This window comes from Myiozetetes cayanensis, unplaced genomic scaffold (assembly GCF_022539395.1).
Source record: "Myiozetetes cayanensis isolate MyiCay16 unplaced genomic scaffold, myiCay2020 scf1, whole genome shotgun sequence".
Classification (NCBI taxonomy): domain Eukaryota; kingdom Metazoa; phylum Chordata; class Aves; order Passeriformes; family Tyrannidae; genus Myiozetetes; species Myiozetetes cayanensis.
Window position 1 is genome coordinate 81,304,391 of NW_026086604.1, and position 21,033 is coordinate 81,325,423.

Here is a 21,033-nt window from a genome sequence, read left to right on the forward strand (position 1 = left end):
CACCTCATGAGCCACGGGGTAAAGGTGACAGCTTTCTTTTCTGCCGTAATGCTCAGAAACCCACCGGTTTCTCTCCATCTCCTTCAGCTGGCAGCATCCCCATGTTACACCTGAGATTTTGGGGGGGCTGCCATTGAACACATCAACTTTTCCACAGATCGTGAAAAACGTGAGAGCCCGTGATCCAGAAACTAAGTATGTCCATTGACACAGATTATCCACCACACAGATTACAACTGAGAGACTTAATGCATTTTGAAGGACATAAAAATAACAATAAGACAAAGTAAATCCATTCTTCTCCAGAATTATCTATTTTCTAGGAATCTTCCTCTAAAGCCAGGCAGCCTACACCCACAATGTTTTCCATTTAATTATTCAAAATTGCACAGAACTCTTGCAGGACAAAATGTTTTAATTTGGCCAAAGCTCTTGCCAGTGCAAGCTGTCACTACTCCTTTAGCTTTAGTCCAGCCCTTGCCAAGATGAGCATCAGGTACACAGTCCCAAGGTGCATTAAGCCACAAAAAGTAAAGCTGAGTGAAACTAAAACATATGAGCCTACCAGCACCAGGGAATTCAAGCTGATAGAGAGACAATCTGCTCTGGATGATCCCGACGGCACACATCAAACAGGACATCCATCGTCCTGCCTCTTTGGTAGCTGAGCAATCAGTGGTGGATCACAAAAAAGGAGCCTACTTGCAAGGTATCATTCCACAGCATTTACCTTGGAAATTGTCATCAGCCAGCCCCAGCAAGAGGAGACAGAGGCAGAAAGGTCACCTACAGGAATGTAGGTGAAGTTTATAGTTTTAGAGCAAAAACAGATCAGCTGAAAGCACCAACCTTTGGTGTTTAGAGATAATAGAGAGAGACTCACATGCTGCTCCTTGTTCCATCTCACATCACCAGCTGCACTGCCCTCTCCTTTTATCTGCAAACTTTGACACGTCCACATTCCCTGCCTTACAAAGACCTTATTTTGGTCAAATATGACCAGGATAAGCTGCACTTTGTTCCAACAGCAAACACTACTAATCACCTGCAATATGCCAGATCAGCAAATGTTTCTTAATGCTGAGGCAAAACAGCTATGCTCATCAGACAGTTTCACATGACATGCTTTACCAGTGAAAAACACTATTTGAAATTAAAATATTCCTCAGAAATATGCTTATTTCAGATACACAGAGACAGAAAGCAAACAGCTTTCCAGCCCACCCAGCCCGTCAGCAGCCCTCCGTGTAGGTCATCCTGGAGCAGGTGGGAGCATGCCCTGCTCCTTACCAGCCCAACTCCAACATGTCTGCACATTTTTGACAACATCACTTGTCAAGCTGACCCAGAAATATGTTTCACAAAATCTCCCAGACTCCCTCCAGCCTAGCAGAGCAGGTGAGACCCCCAGCTGCAGCTCTGCCCTGCTAGAAGGATTGTGAAGGTACTCCTCACCCCTCCTGCTATCACTTAAGTTCTAGCATGTCTCTTCTTGCATGAGGGAATAGGATGAGAGACCTGACTGTGGTCTTAAGACATCCCAAATCTAAAAACTGCCCAGCATAGGATATTAAAAGGTTCCTCACAATTTACAAATAAATAAAATCTCCAGCATTCAAAGCATCCTATATTCTATGATATGCTATAGCCCACTCTGAGCACAAGACTTGCAGGTCCATTAGCACTTCTCCAGTTTTGTTCCCTGCTCTTAATTATGCCTGACTCATTCCTAAACCCCATGGTGAGAGAAATTAAAAGCCAGCTTTTTCCACTACTGAGTCAGAGATCCATTTGCCATTCAAACGGACATCAAGAGGACTTCAAGAGGAACGGAGGTGGAAGGGTTGGCGTGAAAAGAATTCTACCTCTTGCCCCTGAATAAAAGAACCAGTAGTTATTTATGACTAAAACATAAGGGACAAGTGGTTAGGTAGTTGGCAAAGAGAGATTTAGAAGATGCTTCCCTAACTTAAAGTAAGGTCACAATTTAAGTAATTGAGGCCAAAATCCCACAATTACCAGAGGAGCTATAGGTGCTAAACTCATGCTCAGTAACAGCTTTTCAATGCAACATAACATCTTCTTTCTAAGGGATTTTCATTTATGGCAACATGACAAAATTCTGTGGCCCTCAAAATGCTGAGAGAGGTATGAAGCACCTGATCACTTAAATTACAAATTTTACTCTCCCATTAGAGCTTTATGCTTCATCTGCCTCTGATAGAACTTGCCTGATACCTAAATAGAAACTTAATTAAAAGATTCTTCCCTCCCTCCCCTGAGGATCTGGTATTAGACTTACAAAATACACCATCCAAAAAAATTTAATTTTAAATAAAACTCAAATGCAGACTTTTCTCACTGATACAGGTCAGTGGGTGATTGAGTGGGGAACAGCTTGAATTAGTCTATTAAGACACTAGTCTATAATTAGAGAAGAGAGTGCTACTGCTCTCTGAGGTCAATGAGTGGGTTTAGGTAAAACTAGGACAAAATCTACCTGCCTATGGGCCCAAACAGCGAGGAAAGGAATCGATACTCACACATTCAGATACTGCCTATACAATGCAAAAACTGAAAACTCAATTTCACGCTTACCTCAGGAAACAAAAGTCCTTCCAATGAAGAGTTTTAATTGTTGCGACTGCTCTGTGCTTCCACTTCGTACACCCCCCACCTGCTTAACATGTTTTGCGCTCTCTGCGCTCACCCAGCGCAGCTTCCTGAGGACCTGACTGTGCCACCCGCATCACTGAACAGTTACCTTCACAAGGCTGCTTTCAAGGGCTGGGGTGGTCTGGGGTTTGTTTTCTTGGGGTGTGGGAAGGGGAGATAGATGGGACTAAGAAACCAGAAAATATTATATTACAAGGCACACAACAATAAGTAAGGAAATTCTTTCACAGATCATAATAAGTCTGAAGAATAAAGTCTGAAGGAGATTAGAAGGGCAGGGGGAGCTTTTTTCATCTTTTTACCTCTGTCCTGAAAATTGCAAAGTGGGCCAGTACAAAGGAGTAAAGCCCTCTGTTTATCAACAAAGAATGTGTAACAGCTGTGCTAATGCAGAACCACCATTTCCAAGAGTTTATCTTCACAAGAGAGTGGAAGATAGCCAACTAATATGCCTCCTCAAGGTCAATAGCTATGTCATTTCGTAATGCAGACAAATCATGATCTTCATCTGATAAGCGCTACAGCTACTCCAGGTCACAGCTCTGGTCGTTTTGGTTTGCAGACTACACCAAAAGGAACTGGAACTGAACCAAAAGCTCCTTTCTTATTGGAAACTAATCATTCACCCTGTAACATTCTGTCAGCTAGTAATATTAATACCACCCTCACTTCCTGAATTTTGGGAACAGTCCAATTCTCACGGCAAATATGGATCACAAGCAGAGTTAGATCAAGCCTGAACTGCATGCATATTGATGATTTCCTATTTCATGATTTATCTCTCTGTCTTTACACCAGTAAAATCCTCCAAAGAGATTTAGCAGGCTATACCAGATAAATAATTTCTTCCCATACTTTTCCAAACCACATGTTTCTACTCGTGACTGTAAACACTCCACAAGCTCCAGTTCAGACAAGTTATGAAGCGCATGACCTAATATTAGCTGCTGAAGTTAATGGGATGACACAGGCTTTTGAGGTCAGTTGCACATTCACATATTTAGCACACTATCCATCATCTCAACCAATATAGAACCCGACACCAGCACCTGCAGGCAGATCAAGGTAATCTCCATATGCTGACACCTTTGCTTCCCCTACACCACCCTGGAAACATGTGACCTGAGGAAACACAGCCCAACCTTCCCAGAAGAGATGCAACTAAACAAACTGGTTTCACAGCAGCTATCCCAACCAGTTCCACATTGTCACTCAAAGCCCCAGTACTACCAGGTAAAACTTCAGATCAGTGGTGAGACAACAAACTTATACCAGGACAGGCTCTCTGGTCTCTCCATGCTCATGGGCATGGTCATGACAGAAACAAGAAGACTACTATGGATAGAACTCTAGAACAAAGCCTAGAATAGAGTGAGGGGATTTGCACTGGTTTCTCCCTCATATGAAGCAGCACTGTCTGCAGACAGAAGTAGTCTTGCAGCTAAGCAAAGCAGTGTTCTCAAGGGTGATGATCATAACTTAGGTTAGCACTACCACAACCCTCTCTTGGTGGGCTGAGATAAATTACAGCTCTGGGATGCTGGGCTCAAAGCTGAAGAGCTGCTAGCCTCTCTGCTATGGCAGCCATGCTGCAATGGGGACTGGCAATCAGCTGCTCAAATGCTCAGGCAGAGGAAGATAAACTATTCTTGCTCCCATTATATGAAATCTACTGTTGCTCTTCTTCACAGAGATGGTATTCAATTCCAAGAGCCACTCACCTTCTGTAGCTGCAAGAAGTTTACCAGACCTGCCAAGCTTTGTGAAGCTGAATTTCATTCTTTACAGTGAGTTTCAAAGCTTGTGTCAGACATCACCCATCATACTTCTGCCAGTCAAAGTCTGGCAGCTTTTGAAACATCCTGGTGTGAAAATACCATCCATTTGGCAGCACTTAAACTAATAGCTTACAGCATTTCTGCTGTGTGAAGAAGTGCAAATACTCGTAAAGGACTCTGTTAGAGCAAAACAATCAAAATGAAGCAAACTGCTTTAGCTCTTAATTTTGTGCCTAATTCTGCAGCCCTTTCAATGCAGCAGCACAAGAAACTTAGTTAAGGTAACTAGCATAATATAGCTAATGCTGAAACTTTCATCACAATCCCAATAGTCTATGGCCACAGTGAGTTTTAGGCTCACAGGATTATGGACAATCAATTCATTAAAAAGAAGGCTGCTAGCACCACTTTTCTGAAGAAAATCCTGAAATTATGAACTTCAGAAACCCCAAATCCCAATTAGGTAGGACCCTTGAAATTCAGTCTCTGATTTGCAAGCCAGTCTCATGATTTCTGCTGAGAGTTAGAGCTAACTAAAAAAATGAAGTTTTGAGGTGAACAAATTCATTCATTCATTGGCAGTTTCAGATCAAATTAAGCAAATGCTTTCTCCTTAGGCAAAAGTGGAAATTTCCATTCGTTTCAACTTTCATTTCAATTTGCCTGTTTTCTTTCAGAAGAATAAATTTATAAAAAGGTAACGCAGAGGGCAAACAAAAGCTTTTCGTACTGACTCTGGAATAATTTTTCTTCTGATGTGATCAGCCACTGAGTGAGCCAGAAGTATCTCTTATATTGCTCTACTGCTGAATGTGGAATGCTTAAGTCTAGCAATACACCTAGTCTAACAAAAGTAAATGAGATAAACACACTGACTATCAGCTGTAGTTTCATAAAGTATGTTTTCAAAGACTGTTACTCAGCTTTTTTTGGTTGTTGGCTTAGAAAAAACAAAACAAAAAAACCAACCAAACAAACAAAAAAAAAACCAAAAAACCCACACACACAAAAAAAAACCCAAAACAAAAATAAACCAACATGAGACAGTTTTCAACAGACAAGTTACATTTCATGATGTGATCAAAAGCTGAAGAGGACTATGTGGCCAATAGGACTGCTGGCTTTTACAATTGTTTCTTGCTAAGGCTCTAAAGGAGGTTTAGGGATTTCTTAAAAAAAAAAAAGTCACACTCATCCTAGTGTTCCCTAGAGCACACCCCAAAATCATTAGTTACTTTTCAAGACTTATATCAGACAAGCCTCACCACTTATTTCCATCTTGAAACCTGTGTTCAGTTCTGGGCTCCTCATTACAAGTAGAACATTAATGTGCTAGAGCATGTCCAGAGAAGGGCAACAGGGCTGGTGAAGAGTCTGGAGCACAAGTCTGAGGAAGAGTGGCTCAGGGACTTGGGATTGTTTAGCCTGGGCAAAAGAAGGCTCAGGGGAGACTGTATCGCTCTCTACAACTACCTGAAAGGAGGCTGTAGCAAGGTGGGGGTCAGTCTCCCAAGTAACAACTCACAGGATGAAAGGAAACGGCCTCAAGTTGCACCAGAGAAGGTTTAGATTAGATGTTAGAAAAAATTTCTTCACAAAAAGGGTTGTCAAGCATTGGAACAAGCTGCCCAGGGAAGTGGTGGAGTCACTGGAGCTATTTAAAAGACACGTCAATCTGGCAACTCAGGGCATGCTTTAGTAGTGAGCATGGAAGTGCTGAGTTACTGGTTGGACTTGATGATCTTAAAGGCCTCTTACAACCTAAACAACTCTGTGATTCTGTTCCATGCAACATCACAGAGAATAGCAGTTAAGAACCAAAGAGGTGCCTCAGGGACTGCACAAAGAAAGGAGAAATTGCAAAAAGTCTGCATTGTTGTTCTAGAAGGTGTTGCACTGGAAGAGATTATCTAAGAAGACATGGTGCACATATACACAGCATCATGCATCTATGCAGGTTGGGACCAGATTCCACTCAGCTGCATTGTTTCTGCTATAGTATTATAACTGTGTACAGTTTTGCAGTGGCACACTGAACATTGGACATTTCAATGCACACACAACCAATGCCAAAGAACCACACCGACTTACGGCCACTGGGGATTTGACACACAGACAGAAAATCAATGTTACAAAACAGAAGCAAAAATTGCCTCTTTTCTACTGACGAAACAAATTCTTGACTACGATGAAAAAAATGTTCAGCTCCAGATGAAAAAAATGTTCAGATCCAGATTTACATTGTGCCACAAACTACAACATCCCTTGCTTTCCAGCCAAAAGGTTTTCAGAATTATTTAGTTTACTGATATAATTGTTACTTTTTAGAGTTGAGTCAGTGTTTTCCTAACTTTTTCTTAAGTACCTTCACTGTCAGGTGTCTTTCACTGTAATGATTGCTGCTTTTGGGGTTTTTCTGCCAACCACAGACGTGATCAAAACATTTTACTAAAGAAAGACATAAATAAAAAATTGCTTCATATTTTGCCAAATAACAGCATGGATTGGAAAAATCATTTTCTATTTTTTAAACCACTCCTTCACACTGTGCTCTGTATTTTTTAAGCAGTGAAGCTCTGCCAGTTTCTTTCATGCCAAGTTTGCAGAACACCTGCCAGAGTGTGGTCTTTGCCAATAAACAAGATCCTTAAGTGCCACGACAATTAAAAAAAATAATGTAAAGATCAATACAAATAATTAGTACCCTTATTCTTATTACTAACATTCACATTCTTTGCTCAGAGCTCTCATCTTCTGGAGCAGCTGCCTCTTGAATAAAGAGAGCTGAAAGAGCAAGTGCCAGCAGGTGGCACTCCAGAATATAAACCATTAAGCACCAGAGCTTGCAAGATCAAGAAAGCCAGTTCTGCTTGGCTGTCCCACTACCAATTTAGCACCCTCCAGAAGGTTTAGTTTGGTTTAGGATGATTGTCTCCACCCCCCTCTCTCCCAAAAAGCAGGGACAAACACTGCCAGTCCCAGTTTCTCCCTTGGTACTGGATGGGATGTATCAGCAAGCTGAGGTGCACCTTGTGCGGTCATTTCTAGAAGCGAGAACGGGTAACAGAACACCCAAAGCACTGAGCTCATTACTCACTCCCTGACTGAGGGGAGAGCTCTCACTGGGCAGGTAGAGTTGCTTTCCCACCTTGTGCATGGAGAGGTGGTAGTGTCTTCCTTAGCCTCCTCCAAACATGGGATATAGCTGAAATAATGCTGGCTTTTATTGCTTCAAGACAGCACAACAAACAAAAAAAATACTCCCCAACGATTAGGAAATCAGTTTCTCTTCTGTTTCTTTTTAGCTATGCCCTACACATACATAACAACTACAGTGCTCCCCTGCACGGTTAGGAATTGTCACTACAGATGGTTTCTTGAGGCACAGTGAAGATTCCAAACCTCCTCTGAGCCCTCTGCCTTGCTCCAATACTTGTGCTCCTCCCATATCAAAGTCAGTCAAACTGCCACTTCTTCCAAACACTGACTGTCAGTAAAGCCTCTGTCTAGAAGTTTCATCAGCCAGAAGAAATAAATCCACCTAAAAGCTGTGGCCTACCTGGTCTTTGCATCTCTCATCCAAATGTAACAGCAATTGCTTGTTTTGCTTTTGCTGGAAACCCCCTAATCCTTCTGTCTAAAACAGTTTAAAACACTGTGCAACTTAAGAGAGATAGGAGGAGGTATCCTTAAACCTAGAAAAGATTGTGCCATTCTCTTACAAAATGAAATTTTAAAGAAAAACTGTGGAAGTCAAGTGTTTGGTCCAACTTTAGCTACCGAGCATAGCAGTCAACATTTAGAGAGGTAATTGGTTCAGTTGACAAAGATGCAACTCCCACATTGTTCTCCCCTGGAAAAATTCAGAGTTTAAAAATACTGAAGGTCATACAACAGCATGAAAAGAAAGCCTGTATTTTTATCAGAAGTCTTTATGAATTACCTAAAAGCTATACAAATATGGAAAGTAACCAGCCCTCTTGCAAAAAGCAAAGTATTTACTGCTTAAACTCTCCTTAAAGGCAAACCTGTACCATGGGATCCATCTGCTCATGTGGAAATAGCAGAAAAGATCTGTCAGAAAGTAATTTCCTTTCCTCTCCTGTATATGTCAGTGGATCACTGGCATTTCCCTGTCCCCCTCCCCCACAATTGACCCCAAATATAAATAAACACAAAACTGGAAAACTTCAAGGTCATATCTGTGGATATGAGAAACAAATAAAACCAAAGTAATGTTGTCCTTCTTGCAGAACACGGCCCACAGTCAATGCCACGATACCCACTGTGTTTAGGAAATTCCTCTGTATCTAGAATTCCAAACCCATTTCTTCACAAGGAATAAACACCTTTTGTCTTAGAGGTTCACTAACATCACCCACTGGAAAAGGCACAATCCAGCTCCAGGTTTATGCACCATATGTGCTGCACAAAAGTTTGTTCAAAACATGATTTTAGAGCAAGTATCTTTTAATACACAAAGACGGGCTGATGGCAGGGAAAGAACGGGGCAACTGTTCTTGCTTATTCTGCCTTCCTAGCTGCTATCCCAATGGGGATTTGGTTCATAAAATATTCACCCGTGGAAAAACAAGTCATGAAGCATTGCTGTAACCCACACCAATCTCAACGCTGAGCAGCAATGAAGAATGTAACTGTCTGATGATTATCATGAGGCATCAGAAGTATTTCCAAGTTAGCAAGTTATGCAATTGTTGCTGTAAGAACTTATTTGGATCTTTAGTTTCCATGGATGTCCCTGAACAGATGCATGGATGCTCTCCTCGATATCCCACCGATCTGATCGGGAACCAGAACTAAGGGTTGATGAGGCTTCTGTACCCTCCTTGCTGTTAGGTACAATAAACTGTCATCTCTAATGAGCAATCTCTCTCTGTAAAGGAGACCGGACTTATTGTGGACTCTTGGGAGCTTTACAGTTCCAAGGCAGCAAAATGTAGGCAAGTGCATTGCAAACAGGTTCAGAAAGGCATGCAAAATTCTCTGGCACTGACTAGTCAATAGGCATGAAAAGGGTCAATCCCTTTGTAAGTTCTGAATTTAAATTTAAAAGAAAATATCATATATTTAATGGAGGTGGAGGACCAAAGAGGAAACATTAGAACACGAGCTTCTTGTTTTAAAGATGATAGTTCTATCCACCTATGTTCTTTTTTTAGCTTGATTTTCGCAAATGAGCTCAGATTTTGCAAGCAGACTTTCAGGCTCCTCAAAAATAAAGAGTGCAGGTGCAAAACACAGGTGCTTAAATGTCAGTTGTACAACCATAAGAACATAGGCATCAGACCTCTTTAAAAAAAAAAAAAAAAACACCAAACACAAAAAACCACTAAATATTTTCATTCCCTTATGTTGATTGCATAATCCCTCTAAAGAAAGCAGTAAATGTCACTGAAATGCACAGGCCTTTGCTGATGGAAAAATGCTACTGTATATTGTTTAAAACAACACAAAAGAAATGAACATGAGTGCTAGAAAAAGAGACTTGTAAAGGAGTGAACTAAAAAATTCCAACTCAGCATTATATCCTCATTCAAAAATGTATGTGTACAGGTTACAGCTACCTCTGTGTCTCTCTTCACTTGAAAAAGCAACAATATTATATACTCTTATTAAAAGACAAAGTAGTAAATTCTTATCACTTTCTTAGAATTGCTAGTGTATGATCTTAAATTTTTTTGTTCTCATTTCATAACCACCCATTAACACAGAAGATAAGAGTTACTCCTACGGACCACACAAAGGAGTTTCAGCCAGCAGAGGAAGGAGTAGCACAGGAATGTAACCCTATAACACCGGCAAAAATGACTCAGGTTCCTCAAACTATGAAGGGTTTTTTGCTGTAGCTCCTCCAAGAGCTGTTCTGTACTTGTGGGGTCATATTTCCACTGCCCCTCACCAAACACAGCCACTTATTTTTGGGTCACACTGACTCCAATCAGAAGGAATTAAGGAAGAAAGTAAATGTGACACACAATTCTAACTTTTCTTCAAATAACTCATTACCAAGGTGAAACCATGAGTAGCCCTGTAGCTCACACCTTCTGGTGTCCGGGATGTGGCTGCATCACAAGAGACACAGACTGTAAATCAGGACAGCTGTGAAAACCAGCTTGGGTCCAGTTCTGCCAGCATTTCCTTCTGCTACTTATCCCTCCATATGACGCAGTTCCTCTGAGCTGGATGAAGGCTCTTTCACAATAACTGTTCTCAAGTGCAGATCTGGGCCAGACTTGCCCAAGGATCCTTCCAATGGAAAACCGGTCATTCCTCAAGCAGACCTGGGCAATTCCCGTATGCCAACGTATGTGACATGCACTGTCTGAAGGGAAAGCCTCAGTCTTCCTGACCTTTAGATAAAGAGGAGGAAGGCTAAATCTCAAATATTCAGCAAAAGCTTTCAAAAAAGACAACCACTGGATTTTTAAGACCACCTCAAAATCATCCTGACATGCCCTAGATTTCATAATCTATTTTAAAATTCCCTTTCAACTGCTATTACTTGTGTTTTCTGTAGAAGTTGCACAAACAGGGAGAGTGGCAGTTTGCAAGAGATCACAAGATGAAAGGTAGAAGACATGGTGAAATCGAGAGAATTAAAAAACCGTTTCTGTATGCTTGAAGACTTTCAGGAGGGTCAGGGTTTTTTTAACAAAGGATGTTGCTAATTAGCCAACCGTAACAGTAGCACTTGTAAACAGTCCCTGTAAAAATAGCTCAGTTTATTAAAAGCAAATTTAGAAGTAAAAAAACTTCACTGAGTTCTCATTGATTCGCTATTGCTGACCAGCTTCTGTCTTTCTAGGTATCCTTAAACTTCATTTCCTACTCCACAGACTGACTATGATCAATTAACAAAATTCCACCATTTCTGTTGATTTCTATTTTAAGAAGGGAATCTACTTCAGAAAGTAAAATCTAAAGTCTGAAGAGTATTTTATCCCTGCTTCCAGTATATCTCCATTCCACACTTCAGAAATATTTATGCCAAATGAGAGGTCTCCTGAGGCAAATCAAACCACATCTCCTACTTGCTGTACTTTGAACTTACAAGGAACACCAGTATCCTAGAATCACACTTTATTACTGCAGGTCAAGCCCCTAAAAATGGTATTTTGTGCTCACAAATTAAGCCAAGATGCTGATTGAAAATAGAGATAAGTAAGTTTTCGTGAAAATTTAGGGTTTCAAATGAGCACCTTATGAATTATACGAAATTAACAGCTATGTCACCTGTACTAAGGGAAGTGTTGCCTTCCTACTAAATACTGGAAATTTGGCAGCCCATTTTCAGAACTGTGAAATGTTGCTTACGCCAGCTCAAGGTACTTTCATACATGATGAAGACCCATGTTCTCAACCTCCAGCAGGGACTGGGCTTCCCAGCTAGACTGCATCTCCCATAACCACAATGGTAACTAAACATTGAAAAGAGGAGATGGAAGTCAGCCATAAAGCCAAGTCCCAGGGGACAAATGAGAAAATAAAGTATGCTAATTACAGTTCCCATGGGAGATGTTGCTAGCATTCCAAAACCTAACCCTTCAACTCCATTTTTCAGTGAAAGGAGATTAGTTTTGGGGTTTTATTCTCTCCATAAAATAAACCAATGAACTTTACCAAAATTAGGATGTAGAAAAACTCTTCCAGAAGACAATACAGGGCGAATCTTCAAACCAGTTGTAAAACCAACTGAAGAGGAAAATGGCTTCACCCTTTTTCCACTCAGAAGCTAAGGAGGAGGGACTTTTCTGCTGCAAGAACATTTCTGAGGCACTGTAGCAATATAGCCCTTACTCCATCCTTCGCCATGCAATTCTTCCCATTTTCAGTTTAAAAGAATTCCACTACACAGGATTGGATCTTTAAACCCTTATTCACCAACACCCCTCAAGGCTTTAGCTAGTTTGCACTAGCGTGACAAAAAGACCTTGAAGTGTAGTCTTCATGGTGGTACCCCACTGCTTGACACTGAAGTGAAATGGAGTTAGAGGGGCTCATGGCTCCTGGATGCTGCAAACACCCCATTTCCTCATGCTGCTAACACCTCATCCTGAAATTAGAATATAAATATGTCAGGGCTTAGCAATGGGACAAGACAGCCAAAACACAAAAAGTTTTCCATTAAACATGAGGGGAAAGCAATCCTTTTCATCATCTCTAGATCCCTGTGCAAGTTGCTGTAATGAAAAAAAAAATATTCAGAGAATTAGATACAAACAACCTAGCCTGATGAACAAACTCATTATTTCAACACAATTCAATAACCTAGAATATCAGGAGTGCTGATAACCTTCTCTCTTCAATGGTCCTTTGTTTTCTTTTCCTTACACCAAAAAGAAGAGTGGAAAAAAAAAAAAAAGGTGTTATTCTGAGCTGCAATACACCTGGAGAAGCAATGAATGTGCAAGCATGTGTCCATCACAGAGCTGGCTGGAGAATTGCACCAATCTTTCCAAGAGCTAGCTAATGCTTACTTTCCCTCAAGGCAGAACCTCAGGCCGAAGATAATGTTTAAATTAACACTTTTGCAGGTAGTCCTCCAACAGAGTCTCAACAGCAGCTGCCTTGAAAGAGTTCTGAAGAAGATAACTAAGAAAGTAAACCTGTTGATCACAAGCTTAAATTCTGAGCCAAGATAACACCACTATCAGTAAAAAAATTAGGGGGTACTACTTAAGAAAAAGTTTAAACACACATAGATGCAATACTGGGTCTGTGATCTGCAATTTAGAAAGCACCTCTATTAACAGAGTTATGCACTGGAACAAGCATCTGAACTATTAATACTGCTGTTAATGGACATCTCAGCTTTACTGGCAATAGCAAGACCTAAACTAGCCTAAATTTAGCTTCAAAACAAGCCTTCTGTCCAAATTAATCTGCATGCAACAGGGTCAGGACCTCCCCAAGCCACATGCCAGTGGCAGACTTGGTGAACCCACACATGAACCTGGGTATGCTCATGGCAGAAGAAAACCTTCTTTCACTAAGGGTGAATCTGACTAAATTATAATATTCTTTTCCCTTCTCCAGATGAAAGTTTTAAGTACCAGGAATTTCAGTAGTTCAGCTGAGCTCCACTAATGCCTCCTCCTAACCCCATTCCACTTTGAAGTGCATAATTCAATATCCAGGTCAGAAAGGGAAAAGCAAGTGTGAGGGGAAGGCAAGTTCCCGTCCCTGATCCAATGAATGTTTAATTACTTTATATTAAAAATTCATTTGGAAAAAGGCTAAAACCCAGGCAGTCTAATGGTTTTAACTATGAAGATAAAAAGATCCAAGATCAAATGCTGTTAGACAAAGGTGGGAGTTCAGTGTTAGCTTCCTTTGGGCTGAGCATCAGACCTAACTCAGAGAAAGAACCGCTAGCTCTTCCACCACTGCTTGCAGCTCAGCAGAAGGTACCTAACTCCAGAAAGGAATACAAAGGAGCAGTTCAGCAGGTTTTCCTGGAACAGAAAGAGGGCTGCTGGCTTAGAAGTCCTCCTCTTCCATCTCCCTTGGAAGCAGTTTGTCTCGGGATTTGGGATGCCAGCTTTCCTGGGCCAACTTTTCTCTTGGAATTGCACAAGAAGTTTTGTTACCTGCATCTCATAGCATACAATGCCCAGAGGCTTGATAGTGCAGTACTTAAGGCCTTTTGTGGACCCACTCTGCTGAAAATGTTCCTGTGTTGTTGTAGTGTTTTGAAAACCGTGTGATTACAAATGACAGCCAACCCAAGTGAGCTAAACATTGAACATCAAGTGCTGTACCCTCCCATCCGCTATTCCTCCTCATTGACAAAAGCCAGAGGGGTACAGGGTTTCAAATACAAGGTTTCAAATGTATTCCCCTCTGAAGTCGCATCTGAAGAGTCAGTGAGTGTAAAGAAAAAATGGAGCTATTCAAAGGCATTTCACAAGCAGAAAAAAAAAGTCAGCAAATAAATTGCCTGTAGCAAACAGCCCACATGAAGTTAGTTTTTGATTTAATATGTCTCAAAAACAGAGCAAGCTAGTAGATTTTCTTGCTAGCGAATAAAAGCTCTCTGAATTATCATGCTGCCATAAAAAAGGTTAAAAAGGGTGGGTGAGGGGAGGCATTCTCTTTGGAGAAATCAGGAGCTGCATCTCCTGTGCAAACAGGAAGCCACAACCCAGGCTGTCCCTCCGGCCAGGAGGCCAGATAGGGACTCACTGGACTGCCTGAGGCACATGAGCTGGCAGACAGGATGCTGGAAAGTTGTGGCAAAAAACCTACCCTAAGGATGGCACATTTCACCAAACACAGGAGTATGCCTTTAAAATCAAATCATATGCAATCATGTCTCCATCTCAACCACAAGCGTCTGTCCATGGCAGACATAACAAAAATTAATTTTCCAAACAAGCTGCTTGATTAATTTTTTGTTATTTTATATGATTCCTCATTCACAGAGGGCCTCATCATTGCCTTCAGCTAAAGCCACATCTAAAGGACATTCCAGGCAGCTTTCACCGTGTGACAAGAGGGTAGACAGGAGGGGGCATTTCCTTTACTTACTACAATCAGATGAACTCCCATTGGATATTTAATTCAGACTCTAAGCTATGTTCACCAATCACTTGAAAGTTAAATAATTATCCCATTTAAAGGAATCTAACAACTATATTTTGCATCCCCCCCCCGCAGCTATTGCTCTTGTGACAATATTCATCTTGTCCATGACAACTATTATCTGCTATATAAATATTGATGATCTGAGTAATTGCTGTTCTGCACATATGCTTCTCACAGATATAAATTTCTCTGCCTGAAGTAGGCTGCTGACAATGTGCTTTCCTCTTTTTGCATGGCAATGAAACACTACTGAAGGTGTCACTGGTGGGGGGGGAAGGGTGAGGAAAGAAAAAAAGCAGCGAGTAAAAACAGCCCTCAGAGAGGATAAATGCAGTGATGTTTGTCTGTGCTGGGACTAAATAGTACCAAAGAACAAGAAGTTAGTTAAGATGGTATTCAGGCAGCATAAGTTACGCAGTGCCAACACCAGGCACTGCTGAAAAAGAAAGAACTGCTCTGGACTCAACACTGGCCACCACTGCTAAGCTGGGATACCACGGTCTTGGGACATGTTATATACAACATTGTACCCCCCTCCATAGTTCACTGACAGCAGGGGTTACTTCTTCTGAATCAAAATCCAATCAGAAAAGCAAGCCAATCTTGAACTAGAGGAAGAACACCACGCTGAACACTGTACTAGAACAAACAGACATCCAATGCCATCCTGTAACCTTTGCCAGCACCGGGCCAACATGTCACACAAAAGCACCCAACACCAATCCACAGATCCACAGACACAAAACACAACATTCCTTCAAACCCTTTTGCTGGCTCAACACATTTGCCCAGCAGGCTATGTGAAAAGTCAGGTAGTCTTCTGTCTTCCTGCAATTGTCAAAAATCACTGGAATCAACCCACTGCATGCCCTGGCTCATCTGATCACACTGCCCCCTGGTCTGGCAGTACAAAGACCCAATTCTGACAGAGCCCACCCACTAGCACACAGACATACACTTACAGTCTTGAAATTTGCCTCTGGACAGTCAACAGCATGTGAGAGGTGATGGCTTGCCTTAGTGGACACAGACTTTCTACAATACAGAACCTGAGTCTGAACCTCAATAAAATTACCGCTCTGGAACTATGGGTCAAGAGACAATTTTTTTCAGCCACATAAAATTTGGCAAGGTTTATGCTAAGAGTTTCCTTGTAGAAATACTCTTTTTCTAAGGTCTTCACCCACCATTTACACCACCTGGAAACAAACACTGGACAAAGACATTTCTTAAATTAAAAAAAAACCATACATATGCTACAAAAATTAATGGGGAACTAAAAATCTGCCTGATTTATGTCTGTGTTACTGAAGATTACAGAAGGTATGAAGAGGATGGGAAAAGAACAGAAGAAAAGATACTGGTTTCCCTATGGGAGCTGGAGGCCAGGGCAGGGGCCAGAGGTGGGTAGGGACAGAGAGCAAGCAGGAAGCATGGGAGAATACAGATAACATGCAAGCAACATCTGGGGTCTGGAGGCAGTGAAACATGAACTCAGTGTTCATAATGAGCAAAAGAAGTTAAGAGTCTGACGTCTTACTTTCTCTGCTGCCTTGTTCAAACAACTACATAGTAAGCCATTACACATACCACAGCAGCCACAAACTTTTAGATATATACATATTATAAGCACATGAACAGACTCAAAGTAGTCACTAAACACTCATGCAACCTATCTGTTCCCTGCGACACTGAGTCATCTGCTTGTTCAGTGTGTCCCTTGTCATATAATTAATTCCCCTTCTACTTTATGTAGCTTCTTTCCTTCCCCCGTAATTTCTATAAAGCTTTGGGTTTTATATGTTACAACTGCTGTACATCTCTCAGTCTTGAAGGGAAGTTGCTTCCAGCAGAAAATTGAAGGCTGAATTCTTACCAGTAACTCTGGGCACGCTTAACTAACATTATGCCACATAACATAGCCTAATTAGTCCAATAGGTCTTTTAAAAATAATCCACATGACCTCGGTTCTTACACTGAGTCATTCTGGAGATCAGTTGAAACAGAGCCCTGTGTAATTCTCTAACATCAACAGCATGCTGCCTTACTTGAAGCAGACTGGATCCTAACTGCAACAACCACGTAACTCCCACCACCTCACCTCTGTCTTGTTTTTCCCTCCTCTGTTTTTAAGACAGAACACAATCTAGTGAGCTCTAGCAAGTAGCCAGTCTTACCTACACGGCCTCCTACATTTCTCAGACCTACTTTGGTTGCGTGCAGATTAGTTGTAACACACTTTATATGCACATGGAATGCTCTACTGCTAATACAAATTATTTTGCATGCAAACACAAAATGCAGGTGGGCCAAGCCACTAACTGCCCAATTAACAAGCACAGACTTTGTACTCTCAGGCTTTTACATGCTTATTAATTTCAATGTACCTATAACTTTGAAAGTCATGTTAAAACATCTTTAAGAAACATGACTCAAATCTTTAGTGTTAGCATTCCTGAGTCACTAAAAAGTAAAATTAAATTTCCATTGAATAATACTCTTATTTTCTAGGTAGTTCTGAATCCCATGTTTCACTGAAATCACGGTCACACTTCACTAAAGCTATGCCTGTTCAACCATCTTTTCTTGCACAGCAATGTTGATCTGGAGCATAAAGAAATAAAATCTCCATCCACCACAACTGCATTGCCAAATTTCCTTGGAGAGGATGCAAACCAGCAGTGTTCCCAGCTCAATGTGTTTTCATGAAGAGAGTAGCAAGTTTCATCACATCTGTGCCAAAGTTGCTATATCCACAAAAAGAAATGCTTCACTGCATTTGTATCCCGCTACAGTCTCTCTCACGGAGATATGAAAATGCAATTTCACTATAAAAATAAATACAGTGGAGTGAATAATTTCTTGCACTGGGCACATGGCCATCTATTTTCATTGCTGTCAAAAAGCCACTACACTAAGACCTAGGAGGCAGGCACTGTGTGGATTACAGGACCCCACTTCTCTAGCTCCTTCTGATTTGCTTCAGCTTTCCTGGGGAGAGCAAAGGTTTCAATATGGTATTTGTGCTGAGCACCCTTTCTTAAGAGGAAAGGGCAGGTGGATGCTACGTTTACCTTCCTCTACTAGTGTAAGATCTCTAAGTGGGCCTCTAAGTTGCAGCCAAGGCATAGTTAAAGAGGGAACCTTGACCTGTGATGAAGGAACAACTGCAACATCAGCATGCATCCTTTAAAGTGGCACAGAGACCTATATGGATTTGGGAGGTGCAGCACACCTACTAGTCATTCCCTTTGACGGGAAGAACCACTTTGCACCATTTTTTTTTAAGGAAAAGCATTCACAGGAAGAGATTTTGCCAATACCTGGAGTTTTGTGCTTTACAAAACCAGAAGAATACAGTCAAAAGACTGACAGAAAGTGTATGAGCACTATTCTAATCAAATTTATTTACACTATGTACTTCTGATACAGAATACCAGCTACCAAATACATCACCCAATAATTCTGAGTTGGAAGGGACCCACAAGGATCAGAGCGAATGGCCCATATGGGGATTGAGCTTGAACCTACAACCTTGGTGCTATTAGCACCAGGATCGAAACAACTGAGCTAATCTCTGCAGTTTTGGTTGCAGAAGGTAAGGTGCCAGAAACCTATTTTAGAACAGGAGCTGATGAAGTGGGGACATTTACCAAAAGAAAAAAAAAATACGGTTCACAAACTGGTTTGCTTACCAAAGGAACATATTTAGCAGTTTCCTTTTATGCAACACTAAAGAACTACAACTTGCATTTCTTTTGTTTATGACTTCTGTGGCCTAAGACCTTTTCTTCTTCAGCTAGTGCCTAGGTGACTCCTAGTTTTCACTTTGAGAATATTTCAAGAATACTCAAGCTCAAGAGAGTCTAAACACATGTATCCTAATGCACAAGATTAACCCCCACTTCCTAGGTGTTCTACAACCAAACCACAGTTCTGTTTTCAGATGAAGCTGAACTTCAAAAACTTTAAAAACGTCTTGGAATAAAGCCAACAATAAATGCAGGATTGTCCTGAGGAGGAATAGGAGTGATCAGTCCTCTTCATAATTATCTCCAAACGTCGAAGGTTTCATGTTGTTTTATCCTTTCCTTTTGCAGTAAAGCTCACATGGTTTAAACAACTCCCCGCAATGTTGACCAGCACAGGAGGAAAGAGGAACAGCTGCTGCAAGATGCTGTTCCTTTTGGGCAGTTCATGAGTTTTCAGTGCTCTGCCGTGTACCTTTCTGAATGGAAAACACTGATGAGATCCACTGGAGGTCACAAAACCCTGCCACGAGTCAGATGCAGACAAGACACCCTAAAGAAGTAAAACAAACAAAACCCCAAACAAACCAACAGCCCCCTTATATTACTTTTTTAGCTTCTTACCTGCAAATCTTGCCACAATTGGAAAAGTGGTAAGAAACGAAAACATTAATGTGGAAATGGAGTAATTATTTAACCCACAATTTCCTAATAGGTGTTGAAAGTACTGTTAAGGATTCTTGTCTTTTGGAAGAGACATATTTCACACCGAGAAGCTCAGAATTTCTGTCACATGTGATATTACTGAAACACTCAAAGATGGTTTTATCCACCTAGACAACTGCACACGTCCTTTCCACTGAATAAGCAAGCCATGCCAAAATAAAACAGGATCCACACCTTACCCTGCTTGATGTGATTTACACGGGGGGAAGCTGATACACCTCACAAGTATGCATCATATCACGCCCATGACTTCAGACCCTCTGAAAGCAATCACTGGCTTTTGCTCAGACACATGTGTCATGAACAAAATGCAGAAGGGAGGCTCCTGAACTGTAATCCAGGGACAGCTAAGCAGCAGGCAGTTCAGGACCCTCAAAGAACAGCACTGCACACTTCAGAGCTAGGAGCTGCCACCACCTGTTGTGGTCACATTAAAAAAAAAAAAAAAAAGCTAATTAGCTAAAATAAAATTAATCAGACATGGCCATTCAATACCCTAGACTAGTTTTAAATAAATGAAACTGTTCTTTAAGTCAGAAAAGGATATGAAAGGGTAAATAAGTGGAGAATTAAGCCTATGTTTATATACTAGTAGAATACAAAGTGGAATAACTTGCTAGGTTATTGCAAGTTGTTAAGTACTTCTTTGTCATAAAAGTACATTTACATAAATCACTGATTTTTCACTAGCTTATCTGTGGTAAGTCAGAAACATCCATATATTTTCATCTTTTCCTCCACACATACATGTGTGAATGCCCATCCAAAACTTTCTCTTCAGTCTTTTACTTTTTTCATTTTGCCACTAAGAGAAATGTAGAAGAAAGAGGGTGAGAGAAGGAGAGAAGAGGGATCTTTTAGTATTTTGCTTTTAAAGTAAAAAAATAGGTGGAATACATTTCTTTTTGTGGAAGTTTTCTGGTTTGGAAAAAAAACATTTTTCATTTGATTAGTTCAGTCAGCTATGCTTGTGACAAATACCAAGAATAAACAATTTTGGACCAAAGACCCTGGCCCTTTGATTTCACCTACAAAAATATGGATATTTCTATATAAAGCAAGCCAATCTTCAGTTCTAAACAGACATTCAGAGGATATGAAAATCAGATCCCCCTGCACTCTTCATACACTGGCCCTGCAGTACACTGCTGATCCACAACACAGAGGAGCATCTAAGCCTCTGCAGAAGACATGCCACAGCCACCTTTGCTTCTATTTGAGAGCACAGGACATAAGTAGCATCTTCCAGCTTCTCTTCCCCATTGCCAGCGCGGAACATTTGAGAGTATGAATGGAGGTTTGAGCAGAAGGCCTCATAAATTACACACACACAGACAGAGATCCTTTCTGTTTGATCCCAATCTTCCACAGGTCTCTAATGAGAGTCACGAACACCGCCTACTAATCTCATCAGTAATGCAAATAACCATCTTGACCTCTCATCAAGTGTCTCTCCAGCCTAAACACTGTGCCCTCAGACTGCACAGCCCTGGGT

The 21,033-nt window shown here is 41.1% G+C and overlaps 1 protein-coding gene across 9 annotated transcripts in view; it reads right to left on the reverse strand.

Annotated features, from left to right (window-relative positions):
• RNF152 (ring finger protein 152) overlaps positions 1-21,033 on the reverse strand; it is a 45,331-nt gene that overhangs the window by 11,704 nt on the left and 12,594 nt on the right. The window contains exon 1 of one of the 9 annotated variants that reach the window (XM_050321807.1): positions 884-998. The exons of 4 other annotated variants lie outside the window; for them this stretch is intronic. The gene's annotated coding sequence lies outside the window, so the exon portion shown is untranslated. 4 more of the 9 variants (XM_050321815.1, XM_050321857.1, XM_050321832.1 and 1 more) reach the window with 4 other exon arrangements.